This window comes from Sebastes umbrosus, chromosome 11, assembly GCF_015220745.1.
Source record: "Sebastes umbrosus isolate fSebUmb1 chromosome 11, fSebUmb1.pri, whole genome shotgun sequence".
Lineage (NCBI taxonomy): Eukaryota > Metazoa > Chordata > Actinopteri > Perciformes > Sebastidae > Sebastes > Sebastes umbrosus.
In genome coordinates, this window is record NC_051279.1 from 25,492,633 (window position 1) to 25,509,077 (window position 16,445).

Sequence of the window (16,445 nt, forward strand, 5' to 3'; positions counted from 1 at the left end):
GCAAATAACTAAACTATACTAAATATATATATTTTTTTGCCAGAGGTCAGGACACAATATCTTATATAGCTTATAAGTCATTTCATGTGTTTAACACAGCAAACAAGCAAAAAAAAGACGTTTGGAGCTGCCAGTTAAAGAAAACACCAGACTTTCACCAGGAGACCTCTGTACATGTCCCGTATGAAACCAGAAGTCAAAGTGGATTTTATTTGTCACGTAACTTCTGTATTTAAGTTACCGGTGTTATTTAAACCCAAACTGCCATCTTTTCCTAAACTTAACTAAGTAGTTTTGTTGCCTAAACCTAACCAAGTCGATCTATTCCTAAACCTAACTGGGTAGTTTTATTTTGAAAAGACTGGGGCGGAAATTGACACGTGCGTCATGTGTTGCTGGACATTTGTAGGAAAACGTACAAAAATGACATTGCTGAAAGTCGTGCTGAGCGTCATGAAAAAAAAGGAAATTCGTGTCTATGTAGACAAATCAAATAGTTTAAATGTGTCAAATAGTTATTGTGAGACTGTGTTGCAGCATGCAACGTTCAGAGCTACTGATGTAGAATAAAAAGAGAGACTGCTGATGCTGAGAGGGAGAGGAGGTGGACGTGTCCAACAAACACAGGACCTTCAACCATTTTGAAGTTACATTAGTGACATGTTTTCCACACTTATGTTACGTTGTTTCCGTACGTATTTTACGTATTTATTTTAAGCCCAACCATGATGTTTTTCCTGAAACTAACTAAGTGGTTTTGTTGCCTAAACCTAACAGCAACTGTTTGACGGTAACGACATGGTGTTAAATGACACATGAAAAGCGTTATTACGACATGCGGAACTATCATGCTATGGCCGTTACCATAGTTTTGTTCCGTGGCATAAAAATAACACGCAAACGTGTTCAGAGAATCTGCCTCCACTTAACGCTCCGCCCCCCAAAAAACGTCATCATGTTTACAAAAAGGTCGACACAAACTGAAGAAAAACTTTGGATCAAATTTTCATTCAAGTGAAACATTCCAGAGTGAACTTTGACTCAGCAGAAACTCTTCGCTCTGACTGGCTCTGAGTCATAAACAGCTGATTAATGTCGGGACCTTCAGCTGCTGTTTCTCGCTCTGACCCGCAGAGGTCTTCATTAAAACTGTTTAATTAAAACAGGTTCAGCAGGTCTTTAATTACCTCAGCTGACTAACGAGGAGGTTAGCGAAGAGCAGCCAATAGGAAGCCAGTCTGCAGCTCTGGGCTATAAACAGAAGGAGCTCCCCCCAAAATAAACTCAAACATGTGACTAAGACGCTGATAAATAATCTTTAACTTCAATATGTGGGAGCTTAAATACGGTTTACTGTCATCATCTCCTGCTCTGTTTCCATGGAGGACATGATTTCCAAAAAAAAAGCAGAGATGAGACAAAAACATCCAGAAACTCTTCCAGAAAGCATCAAACTACACTGTGAAACTGAAATGATCTGATAAGAGACCTGGCAACACGTTCTCATACTGACGCTTTGTTAGACTCCGCGGCGTCACTTTTCCGTCGCAGTAAACACGTGCTTAATGTTTTGATTTAAACAAAAACACTTGCTTAGGTTCAGGCAACAAAGCTACTTAGTTAGGTTTAGGAAAAAATGACATGGTTGGGCTTAAAATGACTACGTTAGTACAGTTAAAATGTGACTTGACGTAGTGAACACCGGACACGAATGAACAGCGGTCACCTGGATGAAAGCCTTGTGTTTGTTGGACCCATCCACCTCCCCTCCCGCCCTGTGTGTGCGCGATGATAACGCGTTAACACAAATTTGTTTTAATGCCACTAATTTCTTTAAGGCATTAACGCAACTCAGTTTTGAAGATAGAGTGAAGATAATGGTATCATATAAACTAGAACCCTAATGAATCCATTGGTACCAACCATGTCATACTAGCTTGTCATGAAGGAGGTTAAATAACGCTGCAAACTGTCATGGCCATTTTCAAAGGTGTCCCTTGACCTCTGACCTCCAGATATGTGAATGAAAATGGGTTCTATGGGTACCCACGATTCTCCCCTTTGGAGGCATGCCCACTTTATGATAATCACATGCAGTTTGGAGCAAGTCATAGTCAAGTCAGCACACTGACACACTGACAGCTGTTGTTGCCTGTTGAGCTGCAGTTTGCCATGTTATGATTTGAGCATGTCTTTTATGCTAAATGCAGTACCTGTGAGGGTTTCTGGACAATATTTGTCATTGGTTTGTGTTGTTAATTGATTTCCAATAATAAATATATACATACATTTGCATAAAGCAGCATATTTGCCCACTCCCATGTTGATAAGAGTATTAAATACTTGACAAATCTCCCTTTAAGGTACATTTAGAACAGATAAAACATTTGAATTAATCGTGATTAAATTTGGACTAATCACGATTAACTATTTTAATCGACTGGCAGCCCTGGTAATTTTACCTCATAGAAGACGGGAGTTGCTGGTCTACTGCTGCCTCGATCGGTTAGTTTGTTTGTGCTATTGTGTGACTTTGATGAATCCGAACTTACCTTTTAGAACACCAAAGTCACACAATAACACAAACAAACTAGCCGATCGAGGCAGCGGTGGACCAGCAACTCCCCTTTTCTGCGCATAAAATTACTGTTTTTATAATGGAGTCTCGTGGCTTTGAAGAGAGCATAGATAACGTCTTCAGTTCCCCGTCAGAAAGAGCTGTCTGACGACAAGCTAAAGGGGTAAACATATTCTAAATATAACGTACACTTAAACTGATATTGATTTTCCAAACTATCCCATGGTGTCTGGACGTTAGTTACTATTCAGGTGTCCACATACTTTTGGCCACACGGTGAAAATACTTTGTGTGACACTCAAGCATCTTTTCTCTCAGAGTGATTTTACATCTTCAGTATTTCAGGCAACTATGTGGGAAAATATTTCTAGATTCACAGAAACTGGAAGTTAAAAGTAAAAATGTGTTTAAAGATATTTTTTGGCTCTGAGCGGCCGAGATGAATGTTTTCAGTCATTATGGGATGAACAGTGTCGTGTTTGCTGGCAGCTGCTGATACTGGAAGAGGATGAGAGAGCAGAGCTGAGTGACGGCTCGCTGCTCCACAGAGGGAACTCATTATCATATCCAACTAAACACTGCTGCCAACACACACACAGAGACAGACGCTTCCTTCCACATGTACCCACATTATCATTAATTCAAAGATATATTTCAATAATTAAATCAGTTGTAATATTTGTACAGCAGCAGCGCTAAAAACTGTGAGAATGGAAGTGATAAAACAGTGTGAAGCAGCAGCCAGAGAGGGAAATAAAGGAGGTTTTTATGTTCAATAAACAGTATATAAATGAAAATTGGCAAAAAGAAGTGGTGGACAAAACGATGCTGAGGAAGAAATAAATTATGATTTTAAATTATAAAATAGGGAAATAAGAAGGAGACACAGAGAAGGAAGCAGAGAAAAAGAGCACAAAGATTGATATAGCTGTAATAAACGTATATATGTGATAATGTTGATTGAGGCAGTTATTTCATCTCCTCAGGTTCAGAAAGAAAGACTAATAATTATATTTAAGTTAATAGAATTGGACCCAGAAACAGAGAAGATTGTTAGAATGACATTTCTCTTTCTGCTGTCAGTCAGGAGACATTTTTACAGAATGTTGGTATTGGACGTTTCAGCAAACCAGGGATACGTTGAATGTCAACGTTTTTGATCAGAACAAGTGACGTAGTTTAAAGAGCAAAAAGAGACACACCGGGTGGGCGGCAGCGGAGGTGGATGGGTCATGTTACGCTGTTACGTTACGTTACGCTGTTACGTTACGCTGTTACGTTACGCTGTTACGTTACGCTGTTACGTTACGCTGTTGGGTCACGCTGTTGGGTCACGCTGTTGGGTCACGCTGTTGGGTTACGCTGTTAGGTCATGTTGTTAGGTTACATTGTTACAGTTGTCACGTTGTTATGGTTGTTATGGTTGTTATGGTTGTTATGTCGCGTTGTTGCGTCGCGTTGTTGCGTCGTGTTGTTGTGTCGCGTTGTTGCGTCATGTTGTTGCATCATGTTGTTACATAACATTGTGTTCTTATGGTTGTTACGCTGTTACGTTACATTGTTACATTACGTTGTTACGTTACGTTGTTACGATACGTTGTTACGTTACGTTGTTACGGTTGTCACGTTACGTTGTTATGGTTGTCACGTTGTTATGTTATGTTGTTACGTTACGTTCATACATCACTTTGTTATATTGTAATGGCTGTTACGTTGTTACATCATTTTGTTACAGTTGTCACATTGTTATGGTTATGTTGTTATGGTTGTTACGTTATGTTGTTATGGTTGTTACATTATGTTGTTATGTTAGATTATTACATTACGTTGTTATATTGTTATGGTATTCACGTTACATTGTTATGTTACATTGTTACATCACGTTGTTACGGTTGTCGGGGAGCTCTAAAAAATGTCAGGGAGCAGAAAATCAGGGCTAAAGTCATGTAGTGTGAACTAGGCATTAAGAATGCCTTTTTTTTAGATTCACTAGTGTGCCGGGGTGCTGTTTTGACTGTCTGTTTTTTGGTCTTTGACAAGTAGGGTTAATTAGTGAGGTTTTATTTTCCATTTAGTTTCTTTAGAGTAAGTTAGTTAATTTAAGAGTCCTCTTTTTGTTCTACTTGTTTCTTTGTTTTGAACAGCACCCACAACCCTTTTCCTTTAGTCTGCCTCATCTCCTTTTGTTGTTGGAATTATCTAAGCTCCATGTGAATAAATTAATTTATTTTACCAAGAAAATCTGGTTTTATGTTGCCTCCCTTTTCCCCTAATGAGCTGGGTTGTAACACTCACAAGAAATAACTTGCTCTTTAACTGTCACCTCTGTTTCTCTCTTTGCTTCCTCCACAAAACACAAGACGAGCTGCAGGTTACTGTTTAACCAGAGACACATTCAAATAATATCGATTCACTTAAAGGGACTATTTGTAACTTTCAGAAATGCTTCTTAACAGCGACACCTGTGGCCGTGAAATCAACGAAAGTCAGCGTCGGGCTCGCGCTTGCTCGCTCTCAATATACCTGAACGAGCATCACTCAAAACAGTGAGGCGACACACGTCAGCTAAAACCACAATATCACTCTATATTTCAGCTGCTTGGCAGTAATGTTAGCTGACCAGACGAAGGTCTCTCCATGAACATGATTTAGATCTGATCCTAGTGTTGGCTTTTCCTGCCTAAGTGCAGGCTGAGTCAGCGGGGCTCTGCAGCGTGTCTCCTCTGCTCTCTCCGCCCGCAGCCGGAGAGAGCAGAGGAGACACCGGCACCCGGTCGGTAACGAGAAGACAACGTAACTCTCTGCACAGCTCAGTCACTTCACAAGACACGGGAAACCTCTGTTGGTCTGGAGGAGCTGCAGCAGTTATTTCTGCACAAACGTCCCCTGTGCATTCACTAGATATTCTCAGAGCTAAACTAACTCTTCTGCAGTGTGTAGTGAGCGCGCGTTCACGTCTAGAGGTGGAGCGAGCTGAGCTGTCTGAGTGAAGGCGAGCAGGCAGAGGAGGAGGGTACAGCGGCTACACGCGAACGCGCATATGCGAGCGCGCATGTGTGCCGACCCGCTACATTTATACGCTTACAAAGTTACAAATAGTCCCTTTAAGTATCACAATTTTTTTTTAAACAAGTTTGCCTGAAATAATATAATTCAAATTCAATTGCTTCATTCTAGTCTATGTAGTGGTGGTGGAAGGAAGTTACCGCTTAATGAGTAAAGTGTTGTCATAGCACGACTTTTCCCCATGTAATGATAACACATTTTAGGCTTTTCACGTATCATTTATACGCCACGTTCTTACCGTCAAACGGTCGCGGTTATGTTTAGGCAATAAAATCACTTAGTTAGATTTAGAAAAAGATCATGTTTTGGCTTAAAATAAGTACGTAAACTAAGTAAAATAAGTATATAAACTAAGTAAAATACATACTGTATGTAAACTGAGTAAAATATGTACATAAACTAAGTAAAATAAGTACATAAACCAAGTAAAATAAGTACGTAAACTAAGTCAAATACGTATATAAACTAAGTAAAATAAGAACGTAATCTAGGTATAATTTGTATGTAAACTAAGTAAAATAAGTGCATAAACTAAGTAAAATATGTATGTAAACGAAGCAAAATATGTACGTAAACACTTATTCACTCATCAGTGCACTCTGAAAGTCACGCACGCACGCACACACACACACACACACACACACACACACACACACACACACACACACACACACAGAGAGATAAGATCACACTGAGTCCTCCAGTTGTCCAGTAATCCTTTTAGCTTTACACACACAGTCCTCCAGCTCTGATCGATACAACAACAGTGATTAAACATCGTCCTGCTGACCAGAGACAGGAAGCTCTGTGTTCACACTCTGCTAATAATACCACCTTAAATTCAGCCCCACAATGACACCTTAATACCAAAATACCACTCTGTCATTTAGACTTTTCCATATCGTGACTGTAAATATGAGATAAAATCAACCTCAGGAACTCCTGCTACACCTGACTGGATGAACACCACCCACTGAGCTGAAGTCAGACTTAAGGAAACTCATTTCCCAGCTCCACCTTCCTCCTCTAACACCCTCTTTGCTCCAGAGGGCTCTGATACCCGTCGGGAAGCATTAACGTCTCCCCCCCCCGGCTGGCAGCCATAATCTCCCCGGTGTGTCGGCGGTGTGCAGACGTGGAGCTCCAGAGGTGGCGTAATCTCCATTTTATTATTGACCAGGCGTCTCTGAGCTCCGTCTGTGCTCAGCTTTGTGAGGCAGCAGGTGCTTCATCCTGATAACAAAGGAGGAGGACAGTCCTCACATACCTGAACACCACTGTCTGATAGATGGATCCTACAAGTTGACTTACTGTCGTCTGATCACACACCTCTGCTTTTACACCTGCTGTTAACACGACTTCTGCACCCTGACAGATGTGGTGATTCAGTAATTGTTTCTCTAACTATACTGTCAAACGTCTGCTGGTTCAAGCATCTCAAATGTTACGATTCATGATCAATAGACGTTGATAATAAACTTAATGCTAGGGCTGTCAAACGATTAAAATATGTATCGCCATTAATTGCAAATTAATCAAAATGTACCTTAAAGTGAGATTTGTCAAGTATTTAATACTCCTATCAACATGGGATTGGGCAAATATGCTGCTTTGAGAAACGAAGTAAAATACGTACATAATAGAAATAAGTAGGTAAATCAAGTAAAATACGTACGTAAACTAAGTAAAATAAGTATGTAAACTAAGTAAAATACTACGAAAACTAAGTAGGATACGTACATAAACTAAATAAAATACGTACGTAAACTAGGTAAAATAAGTACGTAAACTAAATAAAATACGTACGCAAACCAAGTAAAATACCTATGTAAACTAAGTAAAATACGTATGTAAACTAAGTATTATTCCCATGGTCTAGTGTTAGTGATTTTTACAAATATATATTTATTTTTTGCAGTATATTTTTAAACATTTGTATTTATTTATTTATTAGATCTTGTCATTTATTTATTTCTCCTTTTTCTTTTACAGATTTATTCTTTTTTATGGCACCCTTATAACTCCATACAAAGAGGCCTGGCAGAGAGGGAAATGAGAGAGGAGGCCATTAAAATAAAATGAACCAAAGATGCAGGTGGGTTTATATATAGTATATATTTCTAATATACTATATATAGTGTATGTCTGAAGCTGCTCTCCAGAGTCTGAGGAGAAAAATATCATATTTTTCTCTCTTTTCTTTAAAATGAGGCCATGCCCGCCTGGAGCTGCTCCATTAGGGCAGGTAATAATGGGGTTTCACCCCCTTTACCTCCCCCATCCACCCGCCGGCCATCTTTCACCTTCCCCTCCAACAACACAAATTACAGCCAGGATCCCATCACTGCAGAGACATCAGACCATCACAGCTGGACCTCATGTTTTAATAAACAGCAGGACACCTGGGCCGCGGTTGAAATGTCAAAACATGACAACCTAACGTCTTTTCCTCGACCTCGATGGAAAACGTCAAGGAAAGATGTAAAGGAGGATTCATAAGGAGTTAGGAAAAAACAACCGTGGTGTTAAGAGAATCCGACTGCACTTACACTAGGCTCCGTAATTATGATGCAACGGTGGCGGATGTTATTGACCTGATGAAACTACAATAGTCTGAAGATAGACTACAAAAAGAGCATCTCGCCCCGTGAATTCTTACCATATTTATCCACATGCAGGCTGTATAAACAGCTCCTTCAGTGACAGACTGCTTCACCCGCAGTGTGTGAAGGACATTTACCACAGCTCCTTCCTTCCTGCTGCTGACACACTTTACCATCAACATATAATAAAGCATTATCACATCTTAAACATAGACAACCCTGCAAAAAATATTACTTCATTACCAAGATGGAAATTGAAATGAAAGAAAAGGAATATAGGTTACTAGTCAAAAAGTTTATATGATAAATATTGAGTTCATTGTTTGCGTTATGCATCAGAGCGGTGGTACGTCATCCAGAGTAGGCTCTCGTGGCCACGCCCCCTTTTGGGGGAAACCAATCCCGTGTCCCTCATAGACGGTAACAGAGAAAACAGAAGTTGAAACACGTCTCCAAACTTCTGCTTTAAACAACTGCAAACTGCTGTGTAGTTGGTTGCACCGACAATAAATCCAAAAACGCTGATCTCTGATTTGTTCCCCTGCAATGTCCTAAAAAAGATATAACAGTGGGTCTTTATGGCTCCAAGCTATAGACCAGTCCAGCATGGCTTTATGGCTCCAAGCTATAGACCAGACCAGCATGGCTTTATGGCTCCAAGCTATAGACCAGACCAGTATGGCTTTATGGCTCCAAGCTATAGACCAGACCAGCATGGCGTCATCTCCGAAGCTGCGCTTCCTTTTGGGGTAAAGAAACTCGCTGTCACAGGAGAGAAAATGATGACAAGCTGTTGTGTAGCGGGTTAACAAGGCTTTCACACTGAGATCTGAGGCTCATACGATACGTGAATATTCACAGTCAGTGTGCTAAACGGCTAAGTGATGCTGGTGACAGTGACTAGCATGGCTAGCTAACGTTAGCTTGAGTGTGAGGCTGCTGCAGTGATACAGTCATACATTAACGTTATCACAGCGTCGTCTCCAACTAAATCTCAGTGTATAGATCATACAGTTGGTTATTAACACGTTGGTTATTTACAGTCAACACTTAGTCTAACAGGATTCTATCAGATATGTAGAGAAGTCTGGATCAGCAATATCCATCCACTGTTTTGGACGGGGGAAGACTGAAGGGACATGGCGGCGATCAACCTCCATTTATTAAGGTATCACCAGCGCTCAGGTTCAGGTAAGATCGCAAAATAATTATTAGACATGTGTATAAAACAAATGTTTGTTTAACAAGAGATGAATGCGCACAAACTTGTCAACATTACAATCTAAACATACGTCAGATTGCATTGAAGGCTGTGGGATCTTCTGTTTTTCTATCCCCCTGATGGACGTGATGAAATAGTTAAAGTCCTGTTTGTTTTCTAAAATGTGAGACTGACATTGAATCACTGCTCTGAACATGTCAGCAGCATTTTTCACTGTCACAGTGAACATCCATCATGTTTCAATGAAATCAGACCACACACACGCACACGCACGCACACGCACAGTCTCATATTGTGCTTTCAGGTTGTCAGATAGAAAAGACATGAAGGACAAACTGCTGTGACTCTGTGAGCGAATCATAAATAAAATGTGATTTATGTGATAAATCTTCTGTCTTTATGAATGTGAGCTGAAAGGCAGCAGTGTTCCAGTTACACCTGTTTGCTTCAGACTTCATGTCTCAACATAGTGAAACATATTTATTCTTTATATTTATTCAGTGGTTTGTTTCAGGCTGGAAGCTGATCTACACTTTACTATATTATACCCATACTGTACTGTTTTTATATCTGATAATCTATCCTATGTTACATTAATATTATTTTATACTTTATCTCATATCCCATACTATATCATAGTTTACCATATTATACTACATTATGTTTATGAACCTGCTCAAATCAAAAATAAATGAATCAATAAATAAGTGACTCAAATAAATAAATGTCATTAAATGCAGCAAAAATAATATTAAAAATAAATGTAGCCATTAATGAATTGATAAAATGTAACATAAATTGATATTTCTGTTTTAATTTGCTTCTTTATCTTTGTATTAATCCCTATTTATTTAATCTTGTTAAATTTTCCCTTTTATTTATGTATGTATTTATTTTTAATTTATTTATTCATGTATTTGTTCATTTATTTCTGCATTTATATTTTTGCATTTATTTTGTATTCATTTTATATTTTTAAATGTATGTATTCATTTATGTATTTATGCATTTATTTATTCATTTATTTATGCATGCTTTTCCCTTTGCATTTCACCTGTTATTTATTTCCCCAAACTTATTTATTTCTATGTTCTATACAATTGTTTACATATTTCTTACATATTTCACTCAACGTGTCATCATGGGGTCAATGTAAAGGGTAAATCGTGCATAAATAAATAAATGCATACATACATAAAAAAATACACATTTACAAATAAATGTAAAATAAATAAAAAATAATTCCCTTATTTATTCACTTTTCTGATTAACTTTTCCTGTATTTATTTTCATTAATTAATTTTTAAATGTATTTATTTATTTTTGCATATATTTTTATATATTCATTTATTTTTGTATTTATTTTTAATTTATTCATTTATTTTTTGAATGGTTTAAAAAACAATTATCAACCATTAACATATACTTAATAAAGTATATGAAATGTTATAATGTGTGAAACAATAAACTGTTAAAATTTCCTAAATCATAGCATTACTAATAATTAGTAAACATTATGAATTATCATCATCATTGTTTGTTAACAGTAAAATAACTATCAACTAAGTTTAATTAACTATCGATTTACCATTAATTAATGATGGTTATTATAAAGTGTTATCCAAAAAAGATGATGTTGACAGACTGATGGAAAAGTGCAGTAAAGGAAATGTAAAGAATATTTGGATCTTTACTAAGTTTATAAAAGACTTAAAGATGATTTGAATTATTTACACCTTTAATAAAGTCTATAGTCTGTGATTGAATGAGCCTAATTGACAAAACATGTTCAATTCTTAACAGTGAATAAAATATTATGGGATGGATTAAGTGTGTAAGTGTGTTTCTCTGCAGGATGAATTATTTGTGCAGTGGGAACACGGCGGTGCTTCTTCTCCATTAAATAGCCATTAAAATGAAGCTGAGCAGAAATGTCCCAGCAGACATTCAATCCAGGGGTCAAAGGTCAGGAGTCCCCCCCCTTCCGCCCTACTCAGGTAGATCCACCACCTGCAGTCCTTCATCCATCTTCCCTCACCTTCACAGAGACAACATAAATCACGCCAGGGCTGAGGCGGCGTTAATGATCCTGATGAGCACCGGTGTTTGTTCGTATCGAACGCGAGGACGTTCCACCACCGCTCTCTCCGACTTATTAACACCGAAATACCAAATCATCCGTCTCCCTTAACACGTGCTCGGCTAATTTTTCTGGCCTCGCCGCTGTCGCCCCGCAGATAAACAGCCTGGAGAGGCGAGCGTTTGTTCTTTCCCCAACGGATCGGTAATGAGCAGCTCCACCTGGAACAATGGAGCAGCTGGAGGCTTCTCTCAGCAGTCATTGTCTCAGCGCCGTGGTCTGAAAAGTCCTCCATGAGGATGTTTCCATCATGACATTGTTTACATGATGGTTTCTATAATTACCTGGATTCATGTTTTTAAAGGGTCAGTTCATCCAAATAACAAAACAACATGTTTCTTGCTGGTATCTCTGCAGGCAGAGACACTAAATCCTCAAACTGTCCTGGGTCTTTATCTACTTTAATGTCCTCCTATCTCTCTCTGGTTCATGCAAACACAACACTTGCTCCATGTTCATCTGTCTTCTTTATAAATTCAGTATAATGTTTATTAGTTCCATCAGTACAACGTGTCATACTGAGAACACGTTCTCTGTTTACAGCAGCTACAGATATTCTTATAACTAACAGTGTGTTCACATCAAGAGCGAAGCAAACTTTTTGCGCGGCCTAACCTAACAACGTAGTTTTTGTAATGTAACGTCCGTATTTAAGTTACAGCACTTTCAGAGTTATTTTAACCCAAACCGCGATCTTTTCCTAAACCTAACTAAGTAGTTTTTGTCACGTAATATCCGTATTTAAGTTACATCACTTCCAGAGTTATTTTAACCCAAACCACAATCTTTTCCAGAAGCTAAGTAAGTAGTTTTTGTAATGTAACGTCCGTATTTAAGGTACAGCACTTTCAGAGTTATTTTAACCCAAACGTGATCTTTTCCTAAACCTAACTAAGTAGTTTTTACCACGTAACATCCGTATTTAAGTGACTATTTCACGAACTGCTGTGAGACTGTGTTGGCCGTCTGTAGCGCTCTCCCTCAATACTGGACCAATTTCAGAAATTGTTGTCCCTATTAGTCAGTTAGACACAAAAACACGGAAAATAGGGTCCAATTTAAAGCCAGGTGTGAACAGGGTCATGAATCTCCAGCAGAAACACATGGTGCATCTGCTGAGCTGAAGTAGATCGCAGAATGTTCAACAGTCGCAGCATCACAGTCCACACTGCTGAGGAGAGCAGTGAATTATGGGTAACACTTCACCGAGCCACCAAACGCCACCAACGATTTTTTAAAGCTAAAGAGGCTGTTAGAGAGCGAAGAGGCGCAGCGCTGATCCAATTTACAGAAACATCAAGTAACTGCAGTCAGCAGGGATGAGGCTCGACACACACACTCTGAACACACACACACACACACACACATTTTAAAGCGCTGCTAGCTCAGCTGTGTCGTCACATTTTCCTCATTAAAGCTGCAGAGAGTTTGCTGGTTCATATATTTTTTCCTCTCAGAGAGACGATGAAACTGCAGCAAGAAGATGCTGAAGCTTCACTAACAAGATAGAAGAGCTGAGGTCGATGTTCAGAGGCTGAGAGGAGGAGAAGAAGAAGACAAACCAACACTTGAAACAGCCTGTTATCATATTCTCATAAACAATTCATCTCATAAACAGATACAGATTAAAATGTAAGAAGAGGAAACCTGCTACACAAGGGTTTCTGACCTATCAACCAATATAAATTATATATAATCTGATATATACTAGTGGATCATCACACCAGGTCCAAACCAAACAACCTTTTCGTAGATGGACATTTTGCAGCGTAGGCTATACATCCCATTTTCTGTTAGTAACCATGATGAGGTGTTTAGCGGGCGGAGCGTTAAGTGGAGGCAGAATAATTCTCTGAAACACGTTAGTTAAAGCTGGCTAGCAAGTATTGTTGGCTTGTTTTTTTAACAATGGTTGAAGAAAATAGCCTACTAGTTTCTCTCAATATGTTCTGTCACTCACTCTCCAGGATCACAAGTGTTGAGAACGTTAACATTAACCAATGAGACTTGATTAGCCGACCCCTACACCACTGGAGACTACTTCAGGAGGAGTAGACGGCTGGCTTACGTTAGTTAACTAGCTAGATTGTCTGTCCCTGGAACAGGCTAGTTAGCTAGCTAACGTCTGCCTTCTGGCAAATTCCATGATGGAATTAGCAAGGTAGCTAGCTAACTAGCCAGTCTCTAAATGAGTAAAATTTAACAACTTAATGCTTCATCCGCACACTCTTGTCACAATGTAGGAAAGCACGGTGCTATCGCCAGATGTGTGACAACTTTGTTCGGCTCATTTTCTGTGTTGCATGACAGCATGGTGGAATTAGCAAGCTAAGCTAGCTAAGTAGCCAGCTGTCCAACCAGCGCTGTAAAGATAAATTGAGGGCGTATAAATCTTTGGATGCCTATAGTTAACTATCCTTCAGTAAAGTCTGTCAAAAAGAGGTCGTACAATATCGGAGAAGCGTTTCAGAGATGGAGAGAAAGGGTTGCTAATAGTTCAGCCTTCTGCTAACAGCAGCCAATGGCTCACGGCTGTTGTTAGCAGAAGGCTAAATATTAACAACATTTACTCTCCATCTCTGAAACATTTCTCTGATATTGTAGCTCGCTAGAGCCTCGAATCACAGTTTGTCATCTCAAATGTATGTGATATCTGGATTATGGCACCCAACAACACAGAAAGATGACATTTTAGATGTGTAACTTTAGTCCACTGCTAGTGTTAGCCTCCAGTCTTTCCTTTGTTTAGCCTCCAGCACCGTGATGTCATCATGACGCTTACACTAAAAGGGTCTGTAGATCTAACGTTAAAATGTACTCTCCACTGTGTTGAAATCCTACTTTTACAGCATCAGTGTGTCCTTCACTAAAATAATACTCCTCACCTTCAGGTATCACTGTGAGCTCACAATAACAGACATAACAAGCAGCAGTGAGTACTTTGTGGACTTTTATTGCCCTTGGTTTGCCTCTCTGGCAGCTTATTTATAGAGGTTGTTGGTTCTGTTTGTACACAGTAAGAGAGAAAGACCTGCAGGAACAGCCATTGACAAGCAATTTTTCTTTTTTGTTTGAAGAACCTCTGACTTGATTGTCTCCCTCCACTTCTGAAACCAAACCCTCGCTTGTAAATATACAGCCACCTGCCTCGGTATAGCTAAGGTACACTTAATCAGAAAAAAGCTTTATAGAGTATAATTGAACAACTTATCCTCACTGATATCTTACAAAAAGGTATTCCTCAATTTTTGTGCGTTCTGCTACGCAATGTCTATCAACACGTGACGAAGGTCAAGCTACAAGTGACGTATGTCCAGATACACATGGCGAAAAGTCCAGCAACACATGACAAATGTCCAGCAACACGTGACGAATGTCCATCTACACATGACAAATGTCCATCAACACATGATGAATGTCTAACTTCACGTGACGAATGTCCATCGCCACATGACAAATGTCCATCACCACATGATGAATGTCTAGCTTCACGTGACGAATGTCCAGCTTTACGTGGCGAATGTCCAGCTTTACGTGGCGAATGTCCAGCTACAAGTGACGAATGTCCAGCTACAAGTGACGAATGTCCATCTACACATGAAGAATGTCCATCTACACATTACAAATGTCCATCAACACGTGACGAATGACCAGCTTTACCTGACGAATGTCCAGCTACACTTGATGAATGTCCATCTACACATGACGGATGTCCAGCTTCACGTGGCGAATGTCTAACTTCACGTGACGAATATCCATCTACACATGATGAATGTCCATCTACACATGACGAATGTCCATCTACACATTACGAATGTCTAGCAACACGTGACGAATGTCCAGCCACGAGTGACTAAGAACCCAACCGACAGTCTCAAACTTACAACTTGAAACTTACTCGAATTTTCAAAATAAAATGTGGAGGTCAACAGCATCTTCAAACTACTTATTTTTCATGAAGCAGATTTAGAGTAATGGGTTCTCACCATCATTAATATAAACTAATCTTTAATTGGATCTTTCACACAGTTTCGATCAGTAACAAAGACTGAAGTGAGTCTGACAGCCTGCAGCTTCACTCTAACTGATGATGTTCGACACGTTCATGAATACACAATCGGTCTCATGTCAGCTTTCATTTCATATTCATGTGCTTCAGTCGTTTCGCACACGGTGGAGAGAAAAGATTCAAAACAAAAAGTAATTTGACTTTTTTTAATTGAAAGATATGTTTGAGTTCGCCTGGAGAACAATTTTGATTTTATGAAACCTTTGTTGTGACTGCTGCTGAGTTATATATTAATATCTCATGTATATCATGTTCTACAGGAGAGCCTGGTGCTCCAGTGTCTCCACGGACTCCTGAAGTGATCAGTATGTTTCAATTATTTCTTCAATTTTGATTAATGACAGCTGACAGTTGAACTGTTTAACCGAGCCCGTTCGCACGAAAAAGGCGGATAAATGCCACAATAATGCGCGAGATGTTTAGCTGCAACAAGTACGCCTTTCTTGATTTTCGCATGTATTCTGTACAGCATGTATCCTGTACTGACTGCAATTTAAACGCAACTGCGTATAGATCCCACGGTAAGAGTTAGTGACGTAGTACAAACAACAAGAAAACACCACTTATGGTGGGCGGGACGGGACAAACACCAGACATTTAACCAGGAGACCCGTGTTCGAGACCGTTGTTTTGTACGCTAGTTACGTTAGAGACGTTTGTGACAGGTTTTTTATTGATGTTGTGACATGTTTTCTGTAGTTGTGTTATGTTGTTTCTGTGCGTGTTTTACTGACGGATTTCAGTCCAACCATGATGTTTTCCCTTAC